General features: G+C 47.1%; 1 protein-coding gene across 1 annotated transcript in view; it reads right to left on the reverse strand.

Moving 5' to 3' along the window:
* SVOPL (SVOP like) overlaps positions 1–973 on the reverse strand; it is a 40470-nt gene extending 39497 nt beyond the window's left edge. The window contains exon 1 of the mRNA XM_073624087.1: positions 772–973. The gene's annotated coding sequence lies outside the window, so the exon portion shown is untranslated. The remainder of the gene's footprint in view (positions 1–771) is intronic.
* Between the last annotated feature and the right edge of the window lie 14975 nt (positions 974–15948).

Here is a 15948-nt window from a genome sequence, read left to right on the forward strand (position 1 = left end):
AGAGCCACATCTTATATCTTACAAATTTTGGTGGTCAAAATAAATCAGTTTTACCAATAAATTAATTACATAAAAAAAATTCAAGTAAAACTTATTTTTTAAATGTAAAGTCCACCTTACATTAAAGTTCCCTTTACATCAGAGTACACCTCTTATGTGATAATCCCCACCAAATTCTCCCCTTAGATCAGGGTCCACATCAAAGTCCTCCCCTTACATCAGAGGCCCAGATAAAATCTAGCAGCGGGTTGCAGTTTATAAAGACCCATGCTTTAGATTGCTGATCTGGGGAATATCCAGTCTGGAAGGAATCTTTTCCCTGTTAGATCCGACTGAAACACACTTTATAAGGTTTTTTTCTAGTCTAGACCATGTTTCCAGATTGCGGTTCTGAGGACGTTTTTTTAATTTTTTTATTTTACTTTATTCATTTTGATCTTTTGCTTGAACCTGATGCAGGTGTGTGTGTGTGTGAATGGCCTTTTCTCATCCAGCTAAATATGTAAGTCTTTATAAAATGGCAAAACTGTGCCTAAAGAATAGATGTCACAGGATTATTTTATTTCGCACACAGATCATGAGACATGGCCAAAGCTGATCTGTATAAAAGTAACAGTCACACGTGATATGTGTCCTGAAATAACATCAAAATATTAATAAAATACTATAAATAGTTTATAATGACATAAAAATGACAGTTGTTATGAAATGACAGATCTAAAAATAGTAACCCCCCCCCCCCCCCCAATATAATAGAATTTTCTGACTTACCTTGTACACAGCCGCTTATAATATCCGTCCTAAATTCCCATGAGAAAGTAATTTCAGGTACCTGAGTGAAGCCACACCCCCTCCAAAATCCAATTCACCTTCTTAAAGGGGAAGTACCACAATTATATCTCATAAGAGAGCTCCGAGCAAATGTAATGTCACCATTTCCTATATTCCTGTTACTCAGTTTACTAGATACTAGAGGCATTTAGAGGCATTGCTGTGGTATGAAGTTCCTTGTGCCTTAGTAATTTCATGAATTCATACTTGAGGGGAGAAATCTTTGTTAAGCCTAGTGAAACAAAATCTGATTAGTTGTTGTTGGATACTGAACTTTATTCTTCCCTATCTTTTGCACAATTTTATAAAATATATTGAATGTCCGGCATATATTACCTGTTGCCATTTTCCAGTTGACTTGCTTCAGTGGGGTACGTTAATGATGTCCAAAAACACTGCTACTGGGAGTCATGGGGTTTTCTGGGGGCCACAAAGAAGACATCAGGGGGCCAAATGTTGGAGCTCATCGTCTCATGGGAAAATAAGATTTGTGGAGGGATTGTCATTTCTGGCATTGTCACCTGAACTCTCACTGGCAGAAGGAATGGAGCTGAATACAGATCTCTATTATTTTAGGATTAGTGGTGCCAGCTGAGTTATGATTAACCCTGTGTAGCCAAGATTGCAGATAGCCCTTCTTATGATTGAAGTATCACAGTTGCTATGAACACGCCAAATGAAACAGCTTTGCGTCCCATTTTCTGCAGATTTCACAATGCAAATGTAGAACTCACTCTTTGGGTCAGCTATGTATTTATTCAAAAACATTTAAGTGCATTTCAGTTGCTGGTAATATATATATATATATATATATATATATATATATATATATATATATATATAGCACCTCACAAAAGTGAGTATACCCCTCAAATTTTTGTAAATATTTTATTATATCTTTTCATGTGACAACACCAGTGGCGTAGCATGGGTTGTCAGCACCCGGGGCAAGGCAAGTAATTAGCGCCACCTAGCCTGTGGACTTTAGCACTCCCTTCCCTTCCTACAATAGTACTGACCAGCCTGATTCCTACACTGACCACTACACTAACCTACCTGATTCCTACACTGACCACTACACTAACCTACCTGATTCCTACACTGACCACTAAACTAACCTTCCTGATTCCTACACTGACCTACTTGACCACTAAACTAACCTACCTGATTCCTACACTGACCTACCTGACCACTACACTGACCTACCTGATTCCTATACTGACCACTACACTGGCATACCCGATTCCTACAATGACCACCACACTGATCTACCTGTTCACTACACTGACCTACCTGTCCACTCAATGACCACTACACTGACCACTACACTACCCACTGCATTACACTACCCACTACACTACCACTACCCACTACTCTACACTGACCACTACACTGACCACTGCCCACTACACACTACACTACACTGACCACTACACTACACTGTGCTGACCACTATACTACACTGACCACTACACTAACCACTACATTGTACTAACCACTACACTGCACTGACCACTACCCACTACTCTACACTGACCACTACACTGGCATACCCGATTCCTACAATGACCACCACACTGATCTACCTGTCCACTACACTGACCTACCTGTCCACTCAATGACCACTACACTGACCACTACACTACCCACTGCATTACACTACCCACTACACTACCACTACCCACTACTCTACACTGACCACTACACTGCACTGACCACTATCCTACACTGCACTGACCACTACCCACTACACACTACACTACACTGACCACTACACTGCACTGACCACTACACTACACTGTGCTGACCACTATACTACACTGACCACTACACTAACCACTACATTGTACTAACCACTACACTGCACTGACCACTACCCACTACTCTACACTGACCACTACACTACACTGTCCACTACACTACCCACTGCACTGACCCCTGCACTACCCACTACACTGCAATGACCTACCTATAGTATTCCTATACTGACCACTACACAGCGTGACTCTAACTGCTTGTTTACTCTTTCTCTGGCTGTCTGCTTCTTCTCCCCAGACCATGTCCACTCCCCCCCGGGACAGCAACATGACTTGTCTCTCACGAGGGAGTCTCACCTGCTTTTTGTCTTCCATCCATGATCGATCTGTTCTGTCTCTGCTCTGCCACACTGACAGACTGGCTGCCACAACGGAGAAATGATTATGGAACCGGAGGAGAGGAGGAGGCAAAAAAGACGGCGGTGGCAGGTCACTCCAGGAGCAACCTTTGCGCATGTGCCACCCAACATCGTGGACAGGCCAGCCCTGCTACTGCACAGTTTGTATAACAGTGTTTGGGGTCGTTATCATGTTGGAATATTGTCATGCCGCCCAGTCTCTAAAGAGAGGGGATCATGCTGTGCTTCAGTATGTCACAGTACATGTTGGCATTCATGGTTCCCCCAATGAACTGTAGCTCCCCAGTGCCTTCAGCACTCATGCAGCCCCAGATCATGACACTCCTACCATCATGCTTGACTGTAGGAAAGACACACTTATCTTTGTACTCCTCACCTGGTTGCCGCCACACATGCTTGACACCATCTGAACCAAATAAGTTTATCTTGGTCTCATCAGACCACAGGACATGGTTCCAGTAATTCATGTCCTTAGTCTGCTTGTCTTCAGCAAACTGTTTGCAGGCTTTCTTGCGCATCATCTTTAGAAGAGGCTTCCTTCTGGGACGACGGCCATGTAGACAAATTTGATGCAGTGTACGGTGTATAGTCTGAGCACTGACAGGCTGACTCCCCCACCCCCCACCCGTTTATCCACTGCAGCAATGCTGGCAGCACTTATACATCTATTTCCCAAAGACAACCTCTGGATATGGCGCTGAGCACGTGCATTCAGCTTCTTTGGTCGACCATGGCGAGGCCTGTTCTGAGTGGAACCTGTCCTGTTAAACTGCTGTATGGTCTTGGCCACCGTGCTGCAGCTCAGTTTCAGGGTCTTGGCAATCTTTTTATAGCCTAGGCCATCTTTATGTAGAGCAACAATTCTTTTTTTTCAGATCCTCAGAGAGTTCTTTGCCATGAGGTGCCAAGTTGAACTTCCAGTGACCAGTATGAGAGGGTGAGAGCGATAACACCAAATTTACAACAACTGCTCCCCATTCATGCTTGAGACCTTGTAACACTAACGAGTCACATGACACCGGGCAGGGAAAATGGCAATTTGGGCCCAATTTGGACATTTTCACTTAGGGGTGTACTCACTTTTGTTGCCAGCGGTTTAGACATTAATGGCTGTGTGTTGAGTTATTTTGAGGGGACAGCAAATTTACACTGTTATACAAGCTATACACTTGCTACTTTGTAACAAAGTGTTATTTCTTCAGTGTTGTCACATGAAAAGATATAATAAAATATTTACAAAAATGTGAGGGGTGTACTCACTTTTGTAAGATACTATATATTTGAAATTTAATTTTTAATATATGCAACTCAACATACACTGAGACCGAGTTATGATAACCTTTCCATCAAGTTTACCTTTAGGTGTCCATATCGATCAGTGAGAAGCCCAAGAATGATACTGATAATATTTACACTGTTATACAAGCTGTACACTCACTATTTTACATTGTAGCAAAGTGTAATTTCTTCATTGTTGTCACAGATAGATAGAATAAAATATTTACAAAATTGTGAGGGGTGTACTCACTTTTGTGAGATACTGTGTGTGTGTGTGTATGTGTGTATATATATATATATATATATATATATATATATATATATATATAAAATCTGTCCTCATATGACCTAACCATATGAATCTTTTCCCCACCAGAAAACAGGCTGTCAGTGACATAGTGTGAGGCATTCATGATGCAATATGTAATCCAAGTGTAATATTAGGCCGACTTACACTATCTCAGCGCTATGAAATTTAAACATTAAAAACAATCAGTTTACCTATAGACCATACAATTCAAATGGCAAGCAGCTGCTTAAAAAATTATAAAATGGTACAAGATATGATCAAATCAACACATATGAAAAGTGCTAAAAAAAAAACCTAAAGCAGCGCTCCTGTCACTTCATAATATGACCAGCTTTCATTTGGTTCTTAACATGAGAAATAGATGGATGACAGATGGTGGTGAAAAGTCCTGAGGGCACAAGTTGGTGGTCCTAGTGGTGAATGATAAAAGTGCACCGCACACCCAGGTCCTCACACCGTGCGTCACACTCCCCTAAGGGGTTCTCACTCACCAGATACAAGTAGATTTCAAGCCTTGAAATAGTCATCCACATCACAAACTGGGTCAGAGCTGCATATCGCCTCCACAGGTACTCGGATATATGAGAAGAAAAACTCCACATAGTGTAAATTCGTTTTACCTTTTATTGCCGTTCTCTACTTCTTAATAACTAGGTGAACGTGTGGACCTCTGGACGTCTCTTGCTCTGTAAGGTCTGTTGGTAGTGCGTACACATGTATTTTAGCTCATTGTTTTCAAACTGTGGAAAAGTTTTATTTTAAGAAGTGGAGAACGGCAATAAAAGGTAAAACGGAATGACGCTATGTGGAGTTTTTCTTCTCATATATCCGAGTACCTGTGGAGGTGATATGCAGCTCTGACCCAGTTTGTGATGTGGATGACAACTATCTAAGTATTTATCCTTTCTTTTATGGGGGTTGGCTCTGTACAGAGGGATGGGGATGATCACTGGGGGAAGAGGAATCTCCTCTCAACAGGTGCCCCCTGTACCCTGATGGGAAACTTTGCCCACTGCTCCTGCTTACATCCTCCAAGTGCACACTGCTAGGTGGAAAGTTAAAAAAAAAAAGCGTATGCAAATCTCTCCAGTTTTGTTTCACAGTGTTTTTCACTTTTGATGTTCTGGGATTTTCAGATTCTCAGCCAATTCTGAATAATATACCACACACTTTGCCCTTTAAATGCCAGTAGACTGAAACCAGAACTGTATAATTACAAGGTGTTCCAGGGGTGATTATTTACAGTTACCTGAGATGAGGACAAGTAACCTTCTGTGGTGCATTATGGGACATTTTGTGTGATTTTACTTCTACTGAGGTTATACTATTCACAAACAAGTCTGAATGTAAAGCAGGTCCTCTTTACTGGGCTTGGATTTGTCAGAGGGAATGACCTTTCAACCAATCCAACAAACAGTGCAGTAGAGAATGTTCACATAGCATGTCTGCACCAGAGGAGCTTACACTCTAATGTCCTCACCACAGTCACACACTATTATTATTATACATGTATATATCTCTGATATATTCTGCAGTGCTGTACAGAGAACATTGAGCCAGTCACATCAGTCTCTGCGTCAGAGGAGCATACGCTCTAATGTCCCCCACCACAGTCATGCATTATTATTATTATACATTTACAGTGCCATCTTAAGAGCATTATAGGCCCCCGGGCAATACAGTGCACTGGGGCCCTGTCTACACAATCACGCACGAGAATAAAAATGCAAATTATCAATAAGGCTAATGGTGTGTGAGAAAGAGGGGCTGCAATGGTGAACCTTTGAACCCCTTTACATTACAAAGCCCCCATACCTCTGGACCCCTTTACATTACAGGGCCCCCATACCTCTGGACCCCTTTACATTACACAGCCCCCATACCTCTGGACCCCTTTACATTACACAGGCCCCATACCTCTGGACCCCTTTACATTACACAGCCCCCCACACTTCTGGATTCCTGGAAACCTGTGTTCCATGTGCGTTTCTCCCACTACAGTCAAAATGCGCTCCAGTTGTGATCTGCAGTTGGTGTCAATGTTAACTTATTGACACCATAAATGCAGATCCCAAATGTAATGCATTTACCTGTATTGGATCGTACGGTACAGTAGTACCATGCAATCCAGTTCCTGTGCATCTTATAACTCTTGGTGTGGTCCAGCACAATTTCAGTCCATTCGAATGAATGGGCTGAAATCGTACTGCACCTGGAAAACAGTGTGATCCTGTGTGATTCATCGTGTGAACCGGCTATGAGTCTTGGAGCCAAGTGATGGAAAAAGTTCCGCCACCTGGCTCCACTGACTTGCCTGGCAAGGGTGCAATAGTGTTGTCACCTGGGGCGATTGTCCTGCATGTCTAGCGGGGTACCCTGAGTAGCTGCCCTGTGTAGCAGCCAGCATCTCTTTGAATCAGGGGTGGAGGAAAGGGTACTGTGCTAGGGGGCACTTTGGGAGGAGGGCGGACATGTGCTGGGGGGGGTGGGGGCAGATTTTCCTGGAACGCCCCCTAGCACCTACAGTACCCTCTCCCCCCACACAAATCACTGCAAGTATTTAAGTATATCGGCTTCCTCCACGCAAGTGTCATCTATATTGTGTGTGATAGAAACAGACCCTAAGATGAACGGCACATGCACAGCACAGCAGCGTCTCGCCTACTCTCCGGCGTCTCCTCCTGTCTGTGTACACAGAAGACGTCAGAGCGGAGGAGGCGTGGTAGGGGGCGGCTTCATCGGCATGGCACTGTGTGCATTGCCAGTGAGAGAGGCAAGCGATGTCGGCTGCCATGAAGAGCTGGGCTGAGATCGCGTGGGACAGCAAACACCCTGCACAAGCTGCGGGGTGTGTGCGCCCACATTAGGCAAGTCACCCCTCACACTTTGCGCCCCTCCCAAGCAAGTCACTGCTACATGTGAACGGCAGCCAATCTCGGATATAGGCTTGCTCCAGTGTGCTGACAGGCACTGAGTGCAGGCGGCCTTGGCTTGGGTCGCTGGGCAGGTGGGGCCCCCAAGGCAACTGCCCAGCGTGCCCATGCGAAAAAACGGCCCTGTACATTTATATACTATATCATAAGGAAAATTCCAGGAAAAATTCACAATCAATAAATCTGCAACAATTTTGTTTAGAAGGAAAAAAAAGTGTTCTCCGAACTTCAAATCTGCAGCAGAAAATGATTTCTATAACAGTATCTTGCTTTTGCAGGGCTTGGACAATTTGTAGCCACTGCCCAAAATGCAGCATGATTACACTGAGGTAGCAAGGCTCTGGCGTTGTCCAGTCTAATGAGAACTTTCCTGACCAAAGATAGCTGACATCCTTCTGTATGTGGTGGGTTGTGAGGCATAGTGGGTGCAAGGTGGACAAAGTTATTGGGCACCAGACACCTCTTGGATGTAAAAGAGGTTTTATTTCTCTTAACAGTCCTTTTTATATTTTTGAGGGAAAGAGGGTTAGGGCTAGGACACCCTTAAATAGTTGTAGATTCAATTGGCAGACTCCGAGACTGCAATAGGAGAACAACTGTGCAGGGAAAGGCCCCTAGCAAGGTGCCACATCTGCACGTGCAGGAATGATGTCTCTTATGGCAACAGTCTTTAACAGTTCCTAACTCAAGCATAACAGCTCCTTCAGCTTCACTACAACTGTCTCTTCTAGTTCTTCAACACTAAGCTTCCGGTCTTTCACTATATCCACTGATTCACTGACTCCCTTGAGCTCCTCCAATCTTTGAGGTGGTATCTCCCTCAAGCGCCACCCAGGCTTCCCTCCTGGGTCCCTAGCTTGGCACTCCAGATACTTCTCAAGCATAAGCCATGCTGACCAGGAAGGTCCCTGGCTTGACACACAAGGCTGCTCTGCAAGTGTCACCTCCGCTGGTTGGGTCCCTGACTTGATCACCGCCTAGGGTTGCCACCTGTACGGGTTTCTCCCGGACAGTCCAGTTTTTGAATGATTTGTTTGAGTTTTCATCTGCCCCAGACCTGGACACATTATTCAGACCGGACTGAACCGAGAATGACAAGTCTGCTCAGTGGATGATGCGTCTCCCCTCCCTCATCGTCTCACTAGCTGCACAGTGTGAGCCCACCCTACACTAATGCTGAGTGCAAGGGGATCTGAACTGCGGCCGGGGATTCAGTGAGCCCACACTGCCTGCCGCTGATTTCATGCAGGAGGGAGCCGCAGGCAGGCCCGGACAAGGGGGAGGCAGCTGAAGAATCTGCGTACAGAAAACAGACTGCAACATCATCATCTAATGCCTCACTCTCTGTTGATGATAAAACCTGCCCAAAAGTAGGGACGAGGATGTGCCCATACCTATTGCCACCTTCCTTTGTATGGCAGCAGCACACCCCCTTTCCATACAGAAGAAACTTCCTTTCTCCTGGGCACAGGCTCCTCTCAGGCTGGGCGGCTTGGGTGGGGCTGTAACAGAGCTCCTCTACAGGTGGGCGGAGCCAGCGAGACAACCCTACACTGCAGCCCCGATCATTGCTTCCTGCCCAGCAGACATTAGGGTTCACTCCGGGGCAGAATGAAGAAAACAGAGGATTTATGCCAGACTGCATATTCTCCTCCTATAAGTCTTAACCTGTTCTGCCTTCCAAACTGTATGATTCTGTGATGTACACTAGGGATGAGCCGAACACCCCCCCAGTTCGGTTCGCATCAGAACATTCGAACGGACCGAAAGTTTGCGCGAACTTTCGAACCCTGTTAAAGTCTATGGGACTCGAACGTGAGAAATCAAAAGTGCGAATTTTAAAGGCCAATATGCAAGTTATTGTCCTAAAAAGGGTTTGGGAACCCGGTCCTGCCCCAGGGGACATTTATCAATGAAAAAAAAAGTTTTAAAAACGGCAGTTTTTTTGGGAGCAGTGATTTTAATGATGCTTAAAGTGAAAAAATAAAAGTGAAATATTCCTTTAAATATCATGCATGGGGGTTGTCTATAATATGCCTGTAAAGTGGCGTGTGTTTCCCGTGTTTAGAACAGTCCCTGAACAAAATGCCATTTCTAAAGGAAAAAAAGTCATTTAAAACTGCTTGCGGCTTTAATGTCATGTCTGGTCCCGGCAATATGGATGAAAATAATTGAGAAACCCCCCCCCCAGCACATTACCAGCCCCTTTGGGTCTTGTATGGATATTAAGGGGAACCCCCCACCTAAATAAAAAAAAAGGTTCTGCGTTGGGCCCCCAGGCCCTATATACTCTGAACAGCAGTATACAGGCGGTGCAAATAAGACAGGGACTGTAGGTTTGTTCTTAAGTAGAATCTGTTTGTAATTTTGAACTGGTACATTCTTTACGTGTAGCTCCAGCCAAAAAAAAAAAAATTTTAAGCTTTTTGGAAAACATAGGGAAGGATTATCACCCCTGTAACATTTGTTTTGCTGTCTGTGCACCTGTTAAGAAGATATCCCCTCAGTTTCTGTCCCAATGACAATTGGATTTAGAAAAATTGGAGTTTTTAGTGAAACAAGGAACTAGGGGTAGATTTCCTCTCACTTCCTGTTGTCTCCTTCCGTTTGCAAGTAGGAGTCGTTTGTAAGTTGGATATTTGAAAGTAGGGGTCTGCCCTATATACTCTGCAGAAATTTGGGCCTTAGGTGTTGGTGTTGCCACAACACTGTAAGTCCTCACAGTTACTCTTGGTGGGCGCAGGAACGGGCCCTCCTGTTAAATATTAGATCAAGAATAGTAATTACATGCCCCTGTTGAACAGGGTCAAAAAAATTGGGCCTTTGGTGGTGGACGGTGTGGTGGTGTTGCCACAACACTGTAAGGCTTCACAGTTACTCTTGGTGGGCACAGGAATGGGCACTGCTGTGAAATATTAGATCAAGAATTATAATTACATGCCCCTGTTAAACAGGGGCTGAAAAATTGGGCCTAAGGCACTGGTGCTGGTGCCGCAACACTGCAACCCCTCACAGATACTCTAGTTGGAGCGCAGGAATGAGCCCTGCTGCAAAGTATTGCATCAAAAATTGTAATTACACACCCCTGTTAAACAGGGGCAAAAAAATTGGGCCTTGGGCACTGGTGCCACAACACTGCAACCCCTCACAGATACTCTAGTTGGAGCGCAGGAATGAGCCCTGCTGTAAAGTATTGCATCAAAAATTGTAATTACACACCCCTGTTAAACAGGGGCAGAAAAACTGGGCCTTGGGCACTGGTGCTGGTGCCACAACACTGCATCCCCTCACAGATACTCTAGTTGGAGTGCAGGAATGAGCCCTGCTGCAAAGTATTGCATCAAAAATTGTAATTACACGCCCCTGTTAAACAGGGGCAGAAAAAATGCAAAACCAAAAATGTTCTTACAAGCTATCAGCATGAACACTGAGGAGGAAGAGGATTGTCACTCAGCATAACAGGATAGTCACTCAGCCTCAGCATAGGCAGTCTTGAAGGGAAATCACATTAAAAAAAAAATTATTCGATTACATCAGCATCAGGTGCTTGGTGGCTGGTGATCCAAGGCTGATTCATTTTTATGAAGGTCAGCTGATCGACCAATTCGGTAGACAGGCGCACCCTGTGATCGGTTACAAAGCTTCTAGCAGCAATGAATGTGCGTTCCGAAAGAACGCTGGATGCAGGACAGGCAGGCCCTGCAGGCAGCCTTATATAGTGTGGGGCGTGTACTAAATCCCCTGAGGCATAATTGGCCAAAACCACCCTGCCTTTGGCTAATTATGGCTCTCCGTTCTTACCGCGCTGTGATTGGCCAAAGCATGCGGGTCATAGTGCATGCTTGGCCAATCATCAGCCAGCAATGCACTGCGATGCCGCAGTGAATTATGGGCCGTGACGCACCACTCGAATTTGGCGCGAATGGCCCATAATGTTCGTAATTCGACGAACGGTCGAACGGCCGATGAGTTTGACTCGAACTCGAAGCTCATTCCTAATGTACACCTGTTCTGCACCTTGCAGTGCAGGTTTACTGAAAGAGAAAGTCAAAATCTTGACTATGCCAGGAATATACTGGGACTTTTCAGGCTCCACATGGATGTACTCCACACACTATGTCATATTAAAAATTATTCTTTTTGATAATGTGGAATACGTCTATGTAGAACCTGAAAAGTCCCAGTATATTCCTGACATAGTCAAACATTTGAGCATGAACAGCATAAAGAGCAAGGGACATGGTGCCAGAATACAGCCCTACTTTAGGAAAGGGAAAAAGTCCACCCTTGCACTGCTGGGGGAAATTGCCACTTTCACTTATATGCTTCCATGCTCCAGCCAGCTGCAGTGATCTCCTCCTCCACCCAAAGCCTCAGCATTATCACATGCCATACAGGAACATTAACCCTGTATGGTACAATGAAGATGCTGGAGTGCTACCACAGCCTGTCACAACTTTCACAGAAGCTGCAGGGGACCAGTCACAGAGATTGAGTGAATCAAGTAAAGTTGGGTACACACAGTACATTTCTTCCTATTTACTATGTTTATTATGCTTCAGAGAAAGGAATTGGAGAATCTGCCCTCAGTCCCTTTCTCTATCTCAAAAGTGAGCTATCAGGGGTCTAAATAGTAATTTCACCAAAGCCCCCCAACAAGACTATTAAAAAATGTAAAATTAAATACAATTGTAAAAAATAAATAAATAAAAAAAACTACAGACACCATCCTCTGCCCTACTGACACCGTCCTCTGCCCTACAGACACCGTCCTCTGCCCTACAGACACCGTCCTATGCCCTACTGACACCGTCCTATGCCCTACTGACACCGTCCTCTGCCCTACAGACACCGTCCTCTGCCCTACAGACACCGTCCTATGCCCTATTGACACCGTCCTATGCCCTACTGACACCGTCCACTGCCCTACTGACACCGTCCACTGCTCTACTGACACCGTCCTCTGCCCTACAGACACCGTCCTCTGCCCTACAGACACCGTCCTCTGCCCTACTGACACCGTCCACTGCTCTACTGACACCGTCCTCTGCCCTACTGACACCGTCCTCTGCCCTACTGACACAATCCTCTGCCCTACCGACAGCATCCTCTGCTCTACTGACACAAACCTCTGCCCTACTGATACCATCCTCTGCCCTACAGACACCGTCCTCTGCCCTACAGACATCGTCCTCTGCCCTACTGACACCGTCCACTGCCCTACTGGCACAGTCCTCTGCCCTACTGACACCGTCCTCTGCCCTACAGACATCGTCCTCTGCCCTACTGACACCGTCCACTGCCCTACTGGCACAGTCCTCTGCCCTACTGACACCATCCACTGCTCTACTGACACCGTCCACTGCCCTACTGACACTGTCCTCTGCTCCACTGACACCTTCCTCTGCTTTACTGACACCATCCTCTGCCCTACAGACACCGTCCTCTGCCCTACTGACACCGTCCTCTGCCCTATTGATACCATCCACTGCTCTACTGACACCGTCCACTGCTCTACTGACACCATCCTCTGCCCTACTGACACCATCCTCTGCCCTACAGACACCGTCCTCTGCCCTACAGACACCGTCCTCTGCCCTACAGACACCGCCCTCTGCCCTACTGACACCGTCCACTGCTCTACTGACACCGTCCACTGCCCTACTGACACCGTCCTCTGCCCTACTGACACCGTCCTCTGCCCTACAGACACCGTCCTCTGCCCTACAGACACCGTCCTCTGCCCTACAGACACCATCCTTTGCCCTACAGACACCGTCCTTTGCCCTACAGACACCGTCCTTTGCCCTACTGACACCGTCCTCTGCCCTACTGACACCGTCCACTGCCCTACTGACACCGTCCTCTGCCCTACAGACACCGTCCACTGCTCTACTGACACCGTCCTCTGCCCTACTGACACCGTCCACTGCCCTACAGACACCGTCCACTGCTCTACTGACACCGTCCTCTGCCCTACTGACACCGTCCTCTGCCCTAATGACACGGTCCTCTGCCCTACAGACACCATCCTCTGCCCTACTGACACCGTCCTCTGCCCTACAGACACCATCCTCTGCCCTACTGACACCATCCTCTGCCCTACAGACACCATGCACTGCCCTACTGACACCATCCTTTGCCCTACTGACACCATCCTTTGCCCTACTGACACAATCCTCTGCCCTACCGACACCATCCTATGCTCTACTGACACAAACCTCTGCCCTACTGATACCATCCTCTGCCCTACAGACACTGTCCTCTGCCCTACAGACATCGTCCTCTGCCCTACTGACACTCTCCACTGCCCTACTGGCACAGTCCTCTGCCCTACTGACACCATCCACTGCTCTACTGACACCGTCCACTGCCCTACTGACACCTTCCTCTGCTTTACTGACACAATCCTCTGCCCTACTGACACCATCCTCTGCCCTACAGACACCGTCCTCTGCCCTACAGACACCGTCCTCTGCCCTACTGACACCGTCCTCTTCCCTACAGACACCGTCCTCTGCCCTACAGACACCGTCCTCTGCCCTAATGACACCGTCCACTGCTCTACTGACACCGTCCTCTGCCCTACAGACACCGTCCTCTGCCCTACAGACACCGTCCTCTGCCCTACAGACACCATCCTCTGCCCTACTGACACCGTCCTCTGCCCTACTGACACGGTCCTCTGCCCTACTGACACGGTCCTCTGCCCTACTGACACCGTCCTCTGCCCTACAGACACCGTCCTCTGCCCTACTGACATCATCCTCTGCCCTACTGACACCATCCTCTGCCCTACAGACACCGTCCTCTGCCCTACAGACACCGTCCTCTGCCCTACAGACACCGTCCTCTGCCCTACAGACACCGTCCTCTGCCCTACTGTCACCATCCACTGCTCTACTGACACCGTCCACTGCTCTACTGACACCATCCTCTGCCCTACTGACACCATCCTCTGCCCTACAGACACCGTCCTCTGCCCTACTGACACCATCCACTGCTCTACTGACACCGTCCACTGCTCTACTGACACCGTCCTCTGCCCTACAGACACCGTCCTCTGCCCTAGAGACACCGTCCTCTGCTCTACTGACACCGTCCTCTGCTCTACTGACACCGTCCTCTGCCCTACTGACACCATCCTCTGCCCTGACACCATCCTCTGCCCTACAGACACCATCCACTGCCCTACTGACACCATCCTTTGCCCTACTGACACCATCCTCTGCCCTACTGACACAATCCTCTGCCCTACCGACACCATCCTCTGCCCTACTGACACAATCCTCTGCCCTACCGACACCATCCTCTGCTCTACTGACACAATCCTCTGCCCTACTGATACCATCCTCTGCCCTACAGACACCGTCCTCTGCCCTACAGACATTGTCCTCTGCCCTACTGACACCGTCCTCTGCCCTACAGACACCGTCCTCTGCCACACTGACACCGTCCACTGCCCTACTGACACTGTCCTCTGCTCTACTGACACCTTCCTCTGCTTTACTGACACAATCCTCTGCCCTACTGATGCAATCCTCTGCCCTACTGACACAATCCTCTGCCCTACTGACACCGTCCACTGCTCTACTGACTGACACTGTCTGTTTTTAAGGTAGGCTAATTCATATTTTTACAGTGACATTTGTTTTAATAATTCAATCATATTTTATGGGTACAAAAATGCTTTTGTTTTGCTTTCAGCCCCTCCCAATGAAATATGGCAAACACTCACTGTTCACCGTGGCGCACCTAGCGCGCTGCATTGCTACTCTCCTTGAGGCACTCAAAGGTGTCCTAGGTCTTTTACAATCCTATAGTGTATACTCCACACAAAAAAAAAATTGTGCCGCTGCTCCGGGACTTGCTTCAGTTACTCACTGTGGTCCCTGGTAATAAGGTGGTTGGGCCCTTTGTGGCGACAGCTTCCCTTCTACGTCTGACCACTGACAGGTTCTCTGGCAGGCAGAACCGTCACTTCTGGTTGCACTGCAAGCCACAATCCCAACCCTGCGCTGCTCTTACGTCTGGATAGGCCCTCACACAGACTAGCAGCCAGATTCCCCCCGGGATAAGCCCAATCTCTGGCCTAGCAGCCTGGGGCAGACGACACATGTCCACACAGACAGCCAGCACAGGTGGCACAGAACACAGATCACCTGACCTCACCCGAATATATAGGCTCTCCCAGCAGGCCAAGGGATTCAAGGAAAACCCTGCCCATTGGCTGAGATACCCCATATACCCATAACCTGACCTTGAGTTGTCCTTCTCATATCTAGTACAACCAAGTGCCCGGCCACCTAGTGGTAGAAGAGAAAAGTACAACCAGGCCAAGCTTAGAAGAGAAATCAATGGATCTCTAACCATTGACCAGGGTAACTACTCCTGGCAAGTCAATTTGTGAGGTGCATCCC

Source organism: Aquarana catesbeiana, linkage group LG03 (genome assembly GCF_042186555.1).
Source record: "Aquarana catesbeiana isolate 2022-GZ linkage group LG03, ASM4218655v1, whole genome shotgun sequence".
Classification (NCBI taxonomy): domain Eukaryota; kingdom Metazoa; phylum Chordata; class Amphibia; order Anura; family Ranidae; genus Aquarana; species Aquarana catesbeiana.